Raw genomic sequence first — 12,573 nt, 5'->3', positions numbered from 1 at the left:
AAATGACTTCCTTAATAGCAAATTGAGATGAGTAGTCAAAAGAATACTACCAGAAATAAAATTTAGAAATTTAGATTATTATATTTTTTAAAGATTACTCTGGCTTTTACTTCATTGTTAAAAAGAAAAGAAAAGAAAAGAAAGTTCCTTGTCTTTTCTATGGAAATATATATTTTAAAAAGGGAAATCTGCAATCTGTGTAGTACAGCAATAAAATGATCAAACTAACCTTTTAATTCCTGAATTAAACTATATATATATCTATATATATAGATTCTCGTGCCTCAGCCTACTGAGTAGCTAGGATTATAGGCGCGTGCCACCAAGCCTGGCTAATTTTTGTATTTTTTGTAGAGATGGGCTTTCACCATATTGGAAAGGCTGGTTGCGAACCCCTGACTTCAGGTGATCCACCTTGGCCTCCCAACGTGCTGGGATTATAGCCGTGAGCCACTGAGCCTGGCCTAATCTATGTATTTTATGTAATTTTTAAATATTCTCTTGTGAACCACAAAAATCTGAGACAGGTTTCAGTTAATTTAGAAAGTTTATTTCGCCAAGGCTGAGCACATGCGCCTATGACACAACCGGACATGCACCTATGACACAGCCTCAGGAGGTCCTGACAACACGTGCCCAAAGTGATCAGAGCACAGTTTGGTTTTGTACATTCTAGGGAGACATGAGACATCAATCAACATATGCAAGGTGAATACTGGTTTGGCCTGGAAAGGCGGGACAACTCAAAGCAAAAGGCAGGAAGACTCCAAGAGGGAAGGTGGTTTCGAGGTCACAGGTAGATAAGAAACTAATGGTTACATTCTTTTGAATTTCTGATTAGTCTGTCCAAAGAAGGCAATCAGATAGGCATTTATCTCAGTGAGCAGAGGGGTGACCTTAAATAAAATGGAAGGCAGGTTGGCCCTAAGCAGTTCCCAGATTGACTTTTCCCTTTAGCTTAGTGATTTGGGGGCCCCAAGATTTACTTTCCTTGCACACTCTTTATAATCTGAATTTTAGATTTAGAATGGATGTAAGACAGGCTCAAGGAGGTTAAGTTGCTTCAAAGTAGTTTAATAGTAATGACTTAGTACTTGTGCCATTAGAACCTAGGTTGAATTCCTACCCACAGAGTGGGAGAAAATCTTCACAATCTATACATCTAACAAAGGACTAATATCCAGAATCTACAACAAACTCAAACGAATTAGCAAGAAAAAAACAAAAAATCCCATCAAAAAGTGGGCTAAGGACATGAATAGACAATTCTCAAAAGATATACAAATAGCCAACAAACATATGAAAAAATGCTCAACATCACTAATAATTAGGGAAATGCAAATCAAATCAAAACCACAATGCAGTATCACCCTACTCCTGCAAGAATGACCATAATAAAAAAATAATAGATGTTGGTGTGGATTCAGTGAACAGGGAACCCTTCTACACTGCTGGTGGGAATGTAAATTAGTACAACCACTGTGGAAAACATGTGGAGATTCCTTAAAGACCTAAAAGTAGAACTACCATTTGATCCAGCAATCCCAGTACTGGTTATCTACCCAGAGGAAAATAAGTCTAGATACGAAAAGATACTTGCACACGCACGTTTAGAGCAGCACAATTCAAAAATGCAAAAATGTGGAATGTCCATCAATCAACAAGTGGATAAAGAAACTGTGGTACATATATGCAACGCAATACAACTCAGCTATAAAAGGAAACGAATTAATGGCATTTGCAACGACCTGGATGAGATAGGAGACTATTATTCTAAGTGAAGTAACTCAGGAATGGAAAACCGAACATCGTATGTTCTCACTCATAAGTGGGAGCTAAGCTAAGAGGACGCAAAAGCATAAAAATGACACAATTTGCAAAATAAGAACAGTAGCAAAAAAAAAAAAAAAAGAGAGAAAAGAAAAAAAGACACAATGGACTTTGGAGACTCGGGGGCAAAGGGTAGGAAGAGGGTAAGGGATAAAAGACTACAAATTGTGTGCAGTGTATACGGCTCAGGTGATGAGTGCACCAAAATCTCACAAATCACCACTAAAGAACTGACTCATATGACTAAACACCACCTGTTCCCAATAACCTATGGAAATTAGAAAAAGAAAAAGAAAAAAAAGAACATACATACATTGAATTCCGTTTTTATTTTTTTTTTAAACAGAGTCTCACTCTGTTGCCCAGGCTGGAGTGCAGTGGGGCAATCTCTGCTCACTACAGCCTCCACCTCCTAGGTTCAAGCAATCCTCCTGCCTCAGCCTCCCATGTAGCTGGTATTACAGATATGTACCACCATGCCTGGCTAATTTTTGTATTTTTAGTAGTGATGGGATTTTGCCATATTGGCCAAGCTGATCACAAACCGAATTCCTGATCAAAAAACACTTGTCAGTTGGGTAGCATCATGACATAGTGGAAATAACCCTAAACTGGAAAACAGAAGTCTTATGTCCTAGTCTCACAACGGCTCTGAGTGGCTCTAAGGTATTGATCAAGTTGTTTAACATCTCTAAGCCTCAGTTTCCTGGTCTTGGAGTTGGTCAAGACAATTTCTAAGTTTCATTTCAACTCTAAAAGTCTATGATTTTGGCTTGTTGCTCAGTTTAAACATCTTTTTTTTTTTCTTTTTGAGAAACAGTCTCCCTCTGTCGTCCAAGTGGGAGTGCAGTGGTGCAATCTCAGCTCACTGCAACCTCCGCCTCCTGGGTTCAAGTGATTATTCTGCTTCAGCCTCCCAAGTAGCTGGGACTACAGGCACATGCCACCACGCCCAGCTAATTTTTTGTATTTTTAGTGGAGACAGGGTTTCACCATGTTAGCCAGGATGGTCTCAATCTCCTGACCTCATGATCTGCCCGCTTTGGTCTCCCAAAGTGCTGGGATTATAGGCATGAGCCACTGCACCTGGCTTTTAAAAATCTTTTATTTAGATTCACACACACACACACACACACACACACACACACACACACACACACACACACAGTACCCTGAGTTCAATATATAACTAAAATTCCCAGCTATCTTCAGTTTAATTGTTCCAAAGCCAAATAAAAGAAGAACCCAAGATGTAAACACCTTTAGCCTCTGCAAATTTTACCTGCCACTAATCACCAAATACATGATGGCACTGTGAGAGCTCTGTATTTATAACTTTTGACTCCCTGCTACAGGATTACAATGCCAGGCACTGGAGATAATAGAACAAGCAGAAATAAAAGCTTTGAAAATAAATTTTCTTACAGCTAATGAAGGATTATCTAGTGTGCAATTTTTCTAAAATGTCACAGATATTAGCAAGTTATTTTTTCGTTTGGGTATGTTTCTCCCATTTCTACTTCGTTATCCTGAAAACTTTCCCTTAAGCATTATCAAATTTAGAGACTCGAAAATTATACAACTTAAATTTATAAATTTATATGTACTGCTTTGAGAAAAGGTCTGCTCAGCTTCTGCTATGAACTGAATTTTATCTCTTTCTCTCTCCCAGTTCATACGTAGAAACTCTAACCCTCCAATGTGACTGACTGTATTTGGAGATAAGGCCTTTAGGACATAATTAAGGTTAAATGAGGTCATATGGGTGGGGCCCTAATATGACAGAATTGGTGGCCTTGTAAGTAGAGGAATCGATAGTAATAAGAAAAGTCCATATGGACAGGGTGTGGTGGCTCATGCCTGTAATCCCAGCACTTTGGGAAACCGAGGTGGGCGGATCACCTGAGGTCAGGAGTTTAAGACCAGCCTGGTCAAGATGGAGAAACCCCAACTCTACTAAAAACACAAAAATTAGCCAGATGTGGTGGCACACATCTGTAATCCCAGCTACTTGGGAGGCTGAGGCAGGAGAATCACTTGAACCCGGGAGGTGGAGATTGTGGTGAGCTGAGTTAGAGCCACTGCACTATAGCCTGGTGACAAAATGAGACTCCCGTCTCAAACAACAACAACAAATGAAAAGCCCATATGGGCTCACAGTGCGGAGGTGAAGGTCTGCAAGCCAGGAGGAGAGCCCTCACCAGAAACTGAATCAGCTGGCACCTTGATCTTAGATTCTCCAACCTCCAAAACTGTGAGAAAGTAAATTTTATTTCTCCACAGAACTGTAAGCCATTTGATCTGTGGTATTTTGTTAGAGTAGCCCAAGCAGACTAAAGTAGCCTGCTTAAGCCAGGTGTGGTGGCTCACGCCTGTAATTCCAGCACTTTGGGAGTTCAAGTCTAGCCTGGGCAACATGGTGAAACCGTGTTTCTACTAAAATACAAAAAATTAGCCAGGTGTGATGGTGGGTGCCTTTCCCAGCTACTCAGGAGGTTGAGGGAGGAGAAGGTTGCAGTGAGCTGAGATCTCACCATTGTACTCCAGCCTGGACAAAAAGAACAAAACTCCACCTCAGAAACAAACAAAAAAAAAAAAAAAAGGAAAAGAAATAGAATGAATCCTATCAGTCCTTATATGCCATCTGATTTTAAATACTCTTCAAAGCTGTTAATGGAATCCATCCTCTATACTATTGCCACTGTCATCCACCTGAAAGTAAAATCTGACCATGCCACTCTCTAACTTAAAACCCTTTAATCCTCATTATGTACAGGACGTAAGATGCAAACTCCTTGTAGATGGCATATGAAATCCTCTGTGACCAGTTGCTTGTCTACTCTTGGATCTTGTCCTTAGTAACTCCAGGGCCTCACATTGGATGCCTCAGCTATCTCAAACTACTTCTCTGGGATATCAAGTAACAGCTGTTGGCAAGAAAGGAAGAAAAGTTGTCTGCATTTCTCGCTAACCAAAATCTGTTCAAGAATCTGCTTTGTTACTACTCCTTCAGGGAAATTTTCCTGACTGCCCCCTAAGCTAGGGTAGGAATTTTTCCTTTATGCTCATGTAGAAGTGTATTGTCAACATTTATTTTAGACACAGGACTTCACCATATAAGATTTAGGTTATCCTAAGTATCTCTCCATTAGGACCATAGCTGCTTAAGGTCAGGAATCTTGTTTATTTATTGAGATGGAGTTTCACTCTTGTCGCCCAGGCTGGAGTGCAATGGTGCGATCTCAGCTCACCACAACCTCCGCCTCCTGGGTTCAAGCGATTATCCTGCCTCAGTCTCCTGAGTAGCTGGGATTACAGGCATATGCCACCATGCCAGGCTAATTTTTTTTTGTATTTTTAGTAGAGATAGGGTATCTCCATGTTGGTCAGGCTGGTCTTGAACTCTCAACTTCAGGTGATACACCCCCCTTGGCCCCCCAGCGTGCTGGGATTACAGGTGTGAGCCACTGCGCCTGGCCAGGTTTTTATTTTTTTAAAGAAGTTATAGTAAATGCTTTTGTAACGCAAGTAACCATTACTACTTTATGTGCTTTCTTGATTTACTATTTCCATACATTGTTTTACTTAAAACTAACTTGGCCATGCGTGGTGGCTCACGCCTGTAATCCCAGCACTTTAGGAGGCCAAGGTGGGTAAACCACGAGGTCAGGAGTTCAAGACCAGCCTGGCCAAGATGGTGAAACTCCATCTCTACTAAAAATACGAAAAATTAGCTAGGCATGGTGGTGGGCACCTGTAAACCCAGCTACTCAGGAGGCTGAGGCAAAGAAGTTCTTGAACCTGGGAGGTGGAGGCTGCAGTGAGCTGAGATAACACGGCTATACCACTCCAGCCTGGGGGACAGAGTGATACTTCATCTCCAAAAAAAAAAAAAAAACCAACGAAACAAAAAACACTAACTTGACCTTTATTCTGAAAGTTCATTATTTTATTTAACTACATGGTATCCAAATGCCAATAATTTCAGAATTATCAGCACTGTCAACTAACTCATTCAAGAACCTATCTATTTTAACGGATGTCTTAAGGAACTGGCATTTCAGATCATTCCATTTAAACATTTATAAACCCCCTTGGAGCTGAAGTCTAGTCTATGTTATTTTTAAAAAGTGAAATAAAAGGCCGGGCGCAGTGGCTCACACCTGTAATCCCAGCACTTCAGGAGGCCAAGGTGGGTGGATCATGAGGTCAGGAGATCAAGACCATTCTGGCCATGGTAAAACCCCGTCTCTACTAAAATATGAAAAATTAGCCAGGAGTGGTGGCATGTGGCTACCGTCCCAGCTACTCAGGAGGCTGAAGCAGGGGAATCGCTTGAACCTGGGAGACGGAGGTTGCAGTGAGCTGAGATCGTGCCATTACACTCCAGCCTGGCACAGAGCAAGACTCCATCTCAAAAAAAGTGAAATAAAATGTATACTACAGGCCAGGTGCGGTGGCTGATGCCTGCAATCCCAGCACTTTGGGAGGCTGAGGCAGGTGGATCACGAGGTCAGGAGATCAAGACCATCTGGGCCAACATGGTGAAACCCTGTCTCTACTAAAAATACAAAAAAATTAGCTGGGCATGGTGGCACACACCTGTAGTCCCACCTACTCAGGAGGCTGAGGCAGAAGAATTGCTTGAACCCAGGAGGCAGAGATTGCAGTGAGCTGAGATCGGGCCACTGCACTATAGCCTGGGCGACAGTGTGAGACTCCATCTCAAAATAAAAAAAATGTATACTACATATGAAATGAAAATTTAATTCTGCTATACAATATTTTTTCCTTGTGGACAGTCATAATACATGGTGTCTTTGTACTAAGTAGTTTAGAATCCATTACTTGGGCATGCCTTCAGTTGACAAGTCTAAAATATCACGTACATTGATTTATATGGCTTCATTCAGTCTTTTATTAGAATTTTTTTTTTTAACATTCACTCATTGTTGCTTTTGGTAAGTGAACTAATCTTGGAATAGAAAAGGGAAAATCCATAAGCATTTATCTTAGACTATTACAGGCACTGAAGACAGAAGAGTTACTTTTCTAGGTTGGGCCTAGTTTAATGTAATCAACATTATCATTACCACACTAACATTTACTGAATGTTCACTGTGAGCCAGGCATTGTACATTATCTCATTTTACCCTTAACACTGTGAAAGAGTTACTATTCCTGATCCCTTATTACAGATAAAAATCTGAGGCCAGCCGGGTGTGGTGGCTCACGCCTGTAATCCCAGCACTTTGCAAGGCTGAGGCACGCAGATCAACTGAGGTCGGGAGCGAGACCAGCCTGACCAACAGGGAGAAACCCTGTCTCTACTAAAAATACAAAATTAGCTGGGGGTGTGGTGGCACACGCCTGTAATCCCAGCTACTCATGAGGCTGAGGCAGGGGAATTGCTTGAACTCAGGAAGCAGAGGTTGTGGTGAGGCTAGATCACATTATTGCACTCCAGCCTGGGCAACAAGAGTGAAACTCCGTGTTAAGAAAAAAAAAATCTGAGGCCCAAATTCACAGAGCTAGTGTATAGTAGAGATGGATGCAAATCTAACTTCAAGCCCAGTCTTTTTAACAACTATGGTATAGCTTTTAATTAAATCACGACATGAAGGATTTCAAAAATTAGTGGCTTGATAAATTATAAAGAACTCCATCTAGCCTACAAGACTGCTGAATACAAAGTCCCTCCATCTAAAACTTTCTTTTCATTTTGTGCTTTAATAAAAGGCAATGTTGTCATTGGGAATTTCTGTTCAATGAAGAGTGGTGGACCAATTCTAGCCAAGGGAAGCCTAAGTATTTCTTCTAACATCTTTTCAAGTAATTCTGTAATGGGACTTTCAGGGATGCCTTTATACCGTGGAAAGCATTTCAAACTTGAAACTGTTGCCTAATTTCTAATGTCGAAAGGACAATTCAGCATTCTTACTCATTTTAAATTTTGCTTTGCCGCTAGCAGATATGGCAAGCATCCACACATGCTGACGCAATGCATGTTAGAGCAGTTTACTCCTGTTGAAAGTTGCTTCACACTGCTTCAGCAATTCTCTCTCATAAGAACCGGAGAAAATGCCTTTTTCAAAAGTATATGAGACTATATGTATTCCAGCTAATATACAAGTCAACATGGAAAATCAATATTTAATTTCTTTTAAAAAGTAAACAGTCTTGGCTGGGTGCAGTGGCTCACGCCTGTAATCCCAGGAATTTGGAAGGCTGAGGTGGGCGGATCACAAGGTCAAGAGATTGAGACCATCTTGGCCACCGTGGTGAAACCTGTAAAAATACAAAAATTAGCCAGGCATGGTGGCACATGCCTGTAGTCTCAGCTACTCGGGAGGCTGAGGCAGGAGAATCGCTTGAACCCAGGAGGTGGAGGTTGCAGTGAGCCCATATCACACCACTGCACTCCAGCCTGGGTGACAGAGCAAGATGCTGTCTCAAAAAAAAAAGAATGTTGGTAGTGTGGAGTCAAGTTACAATTTTAAACAAAACAATTAGGATAGAGCTCATGAAAAGGGTGAAATCTGACCCTCCTCAAATTTGTTAGAAGGCGAGTGAGGGAGGTACTAATATCTAGGGGAAGAGCTTTCTGGGCAGAGGGAATAGCTAGTGCAAAGGCTCCAAGATGAAAGTGTGAAGGAGAACCCTGTGGCTGAATCAGAGTGAGCAAAGAGACAAGCAGGTAAATGAGGCCAGAGTGAAAAATGGAAGGTGCAGGTCATACAGAGCCTTACGGAATCCTCTTGTAGGCTGGATGTGGCAGCTCACGCCTGTAATTCCAGCACTCTGGGAGTCCAAGGCAGGTGGATCACAAGGTCAGGAGATAGAGAAACCCTGTCTTCAATAAAAATACAAAAAATTAGCCAGGTGTGGTGGCACGCACCTGTAGTCCCAGCTACTCGGGAGGCTGAGGCAGGAGAATCGCTTGAACCCAGGAGGCAGAGGTTGCAGTAAGCCGAGATCACAGCACTGCACTCCAGCCTGGGTGACAGAGCGAGATTCCAACTCAAAAAAATAATTCTCTTGTAAGGATGCCAGTTCTTCCTCTGAGACAGGGAGGCATTGCAGGTTTGAGGGGAGAAGCATCACAATCTACTTATTTTAAAGGGTCACTCTGTTATGTTGAGTGTAAACTGTAGCAGGGAGTCCAATTAGAAGGCTGTTATGATCATTGAGGTGGTGTCATGAACCAAGTAGACAGCAGTAAAGGTGGAGAGAATCTATTTTATGTATGTATATGAATATATGTATATGTGTATCAATTTTATTGAGGTATAATTTACATAATAAGCTATAGCCATATAAAATGTACAACCTGATGAGTTTTGTCAGATGTATGTACTCAGGAAACCATCAACACAATCAAAGGAACATTTTAGTCCCACGCACTTTCCTTTTGCTCCTCTGTAGTCAGTAAATGTCTCTCCCTCCAAACCTATTTCCTAGGCAAACACTGATCCACTCTCTTTCACTACAGATTACCTTACATTTTCCAGAATTTCTTTTCTTTTCTTCTTTTTTTTTTTTTTTGAGACAGAGTCTTGCTCTGTTGCCCAGGTTCGAGTGCAGTGGTGCAGTAGTCTTGGCTCACTGCAACCTCCACCTCCCGAGTTCAAGTGATCCTCTGGCCTCAGTCTCCCTGGTAGCTCAGACTACAGTTGTGCACCACCCTGCCCAGCTAATTTTTGTATTTTTAGTAGAGATAGGGTTTCGCTATGTTGACGAGGCTGGTCTTGAACTCCTGACCTCAGGGGATCCGACCTCAGCCACTGCACCTGGCCTAGAATTTCATATGAATATAATTACACAGCATACACTATATATACTATTTTTTTGTATCTGGCTTTTTTTTTCATTCAGTATTAAGATTCTGAGATTCATACACATTATTGTAGGATAGATAATGGGTTTGTGGATGGGCTGGATTTAGAGTCTGAAAAAATGTAACTGAGGTCAGGCACGGTAGCTTATGCCTGTAATCCCAGCACTTTGGGAGGCCAAGGCGGACGGATCACCTGAGGTCAGAAGTTCAAGACCAGCTTGACCAACAGGGAGAAACCCTGTCTCTACTAAAAATACAAAATTAGTCAGGTGAGGTGGCGCATGCCTGTAATCCCAGTTACTCGAGAGGCTGAGGCAGGAGAATCGCTTGATCCTGGGAGGTGGAGGTTGCGGTGAGCCAAGATCGAGCCATCGCACTCCAGTCTGGACAACAAGAGCAATACTCCACCTAAAAAGAGAAAGAAAGAAAAAATGTAACAGAGGATGATTTCTCAAGGCTTCTGGTCAGAGTGACTGGAAAAATGGAGCTGACATCAACTGAGATAGAGAATGATTCAGGTAAAGAGGCTGGGGAAAGAAGATTAAGCTTTTGATATATTCATCACCCAAGTGGACATACTGAGTCAAATGCTAGATATAAATCTGGAATTCAGAATGATCAGCATACTGTTAGTGCTATTAAAGCCATAGTACTGTATGAGATCACCAAGGACACGTGGTCAATAGAGAAGACCAAGGTCCAATCTCTGGAACACTCCAACTTTAAGAGATTGGGGATAACAGGAAGAACCCAAGGAGGCCAACAAGAAACCTCCAATAAGATAAAAGGAAAACAAACAGCTTGCGATATCCTGAAAATAAAGTGTAAAGTCTCAAGGAGGAGGAGTGATAACTCTGTCAAATACTGCTCATAGGTCAAATTAGAGATAAAAATTGACCATTTGATTTAGCAACACACATGGAGGTGACTGGTGACCTTGATGAAAGTAAGTTTGGTGAAGTGCCAGGGACACATGCTTTCTTGGCTATGTTCAGGAGCCACTGGCAAAAAAGAAATTGGAGGCAGCAAGTATAGTTTGCTAACCTTATCTGTAAAGGGGAACAAAGAAAGAAAGGGAGGTGTAGCTGGGAGGAAAAGAAGAGTTAAGAGAAGGTTTCTGCTTGTTTTTAAGATGGGAGAAATAAGAACATGTTTGTAGGCTGATAGGAGTGATTCAGGAGGAGGAAAAATTGGTGTAGGAGAGAAGGCAGAACTGCTGAAGCAATGTCCTTGAGTGGACCAGAGGGTGGGAGCCAGTGTATCAATAAAGGATTAGCTTTCGAAGAAAGCATAGAGAGTTATCTACTTGCTTTTTAACTTCCAGCAAGTTACTTAATCCCTTTAAGCCTTGGTTTCCTTGTTTGACAATGAAGACTGAAAATGTGTTTCAGAAAGGATGAAGCAAGAAAACATGTGTCTGACCTTGATCAGTATATTCATTATATGTTAGCTGCCTTTTCTTTCCTCTATTTATAACCCTTAAAATAAAACTAACTACATTTCATCTTGTGTAATGGTTAAACATGTACTTTTTTTTTTTCTCAATTAAAAACTTTTTGAAGGTAGAAATGGTCTTTTGGCCTTATGCTCCTTAGCACCAGGTTCTTGACTGAAACAGTTTCTTAATAAATACTCTTTCAATTTGTTTCAATAATACAGGAAGAAACCCCTACAAATTGTCAAAAATGAGAATAATTCTGTCCAGTCTTCTAGGTTCTAGTCCTGTTGGTCAATCTTTTAAAAAATCTATGCCTATTTTTGATAAACATAAAAATCTTCTTCTCTTTATAAATGATTAAAAATTTCAAAATATCTCACCTACATCTACTCTGAGTAAAACACTGCATTTACTAGGCATTAGGAATCATTATTCTAATATAAAAAATGGGCAAGATATCATTAGAGCAGACAGTAGATAATACCTAATATTCATATGCCAATTGATTCAAATCCCCTAGAAAGTTCTAGGATGATACACTGACAGATGACTAGATCGCATCTGTGTATGTGTATGCATATGTGTGTATCTGAGTGAGTTACATGCAGGAAGAGGGGAAAAAATAAAATGTTAAATGCGGCAAACACTTAAAATTTGGTCAATCTAGGTAAAATGTATATGGGACTTTTTTCTAATTTTTTTCTTTTCTCTTTTTTTTTGAGATGGAGTTTCACTCTTGTCGCCCAGCCTGGAGTTCAATGGTGCGATCTCGACTCTGCAACCTCTGCCTCCCGGGTTCAAGTGATTCTCCTGCCTCAGCCTCCTGAGTAGCTGGGATTACAGGCATGCACCACCATGCCCAGCTAATTTTTTTGTATTTTTAGTAGAGACAGGGTTTTACCATGTTGGCCAGGCTGGTCTCGAACTTCTGACCTCAGGTGATCCACCTGCCTTGGCCTCCCAAAATACTGAGGTTACAGGTGTGAGCCACCGCGCCTGGTCTGATTTTTTTCTACTGTATGGAACAATATGAATACAACTTTTCTGAATTATTCTTATAACTTCTGTAAGTTTAAGGAAAAAAGAATAGGAAAGGGGAGACTGGCAGTCACCTCTGTTTAATTAAACAGTTTAATTTTTACTGACCATGTAACACCTAGGCTGACCATGTAGCCTCTGTACCTCATTTTATTTTCCTGTAGCATGGGTGATATTTTCATTGCCTTAACAGTTAAGATATGTGATGTTTATTTGTTATACGTGCATTCTAAAACTTTTACAAAAGTCGTAGTGCTCACACCTAAAATTTTTAAAAAGAATAAATATTTCAAATCACATTTAGCTTACTATATATAGCTACTGAGCAGCTACAGTAAACTTCACATAATTTAGATAGGTGGAACAGGGTCATTGTATAGGAATATGGATTTTAAACAACCATAATATAAGAGGCAAAACTGGCCAAGAA

At 40.8% G+C, this 12,573-nt stretch overlaps 1 protein-coding gene across 8 annotated transcripts in view; it reads right to left on the bottom strand.

Moving 5' to 3' along the window:
* Positions 1 to 12,573, bottom strand: part of TAOK3 (TAO kinase 3) — a 213,635-nt gene that overhangs the window by 128,263 nt on the left and 72,799 nt on the right. Inside the window, exon 2 of one of the 8 annotated variants that reach the window (XM_064379745.1) lies at positions 8,570 to 8,683. The exons of 6 other annotated variants lie outside the window; for them this stretch is intronic. The gene's annotated coding sequence lies outside the window, so the exon portion shown is untranslated. Of the gene's footprint in view, positions 1 to 8,569; positions 8,684 to 12,573 lie in introns of those variants that run through there. One more of the 8 variants, XM_064379746.1, reaches the window with a different exon arrangement.

This window comes from Aotus nancymaae, unplaced genomic scaffold (assembly GCF_030222135.1).
Source record: "Aotus nancymaae isolate 86718 unplaced genomic scaffold, 86718_ANA_hifiasm-v0.15.2.pri h1tg000021l, whole genome shotgun sequence".
NCBI lineage: Eukaryota > Metazoa > Chordata > Mammalia > Primates > Aotidae > Aotus > Aotus nancymaae.
The sequence above is the reverse complement of the archived record's forward strand: the minus strand, read 5'-3'. Positions and strand labels throughout refer to the sequence as shown.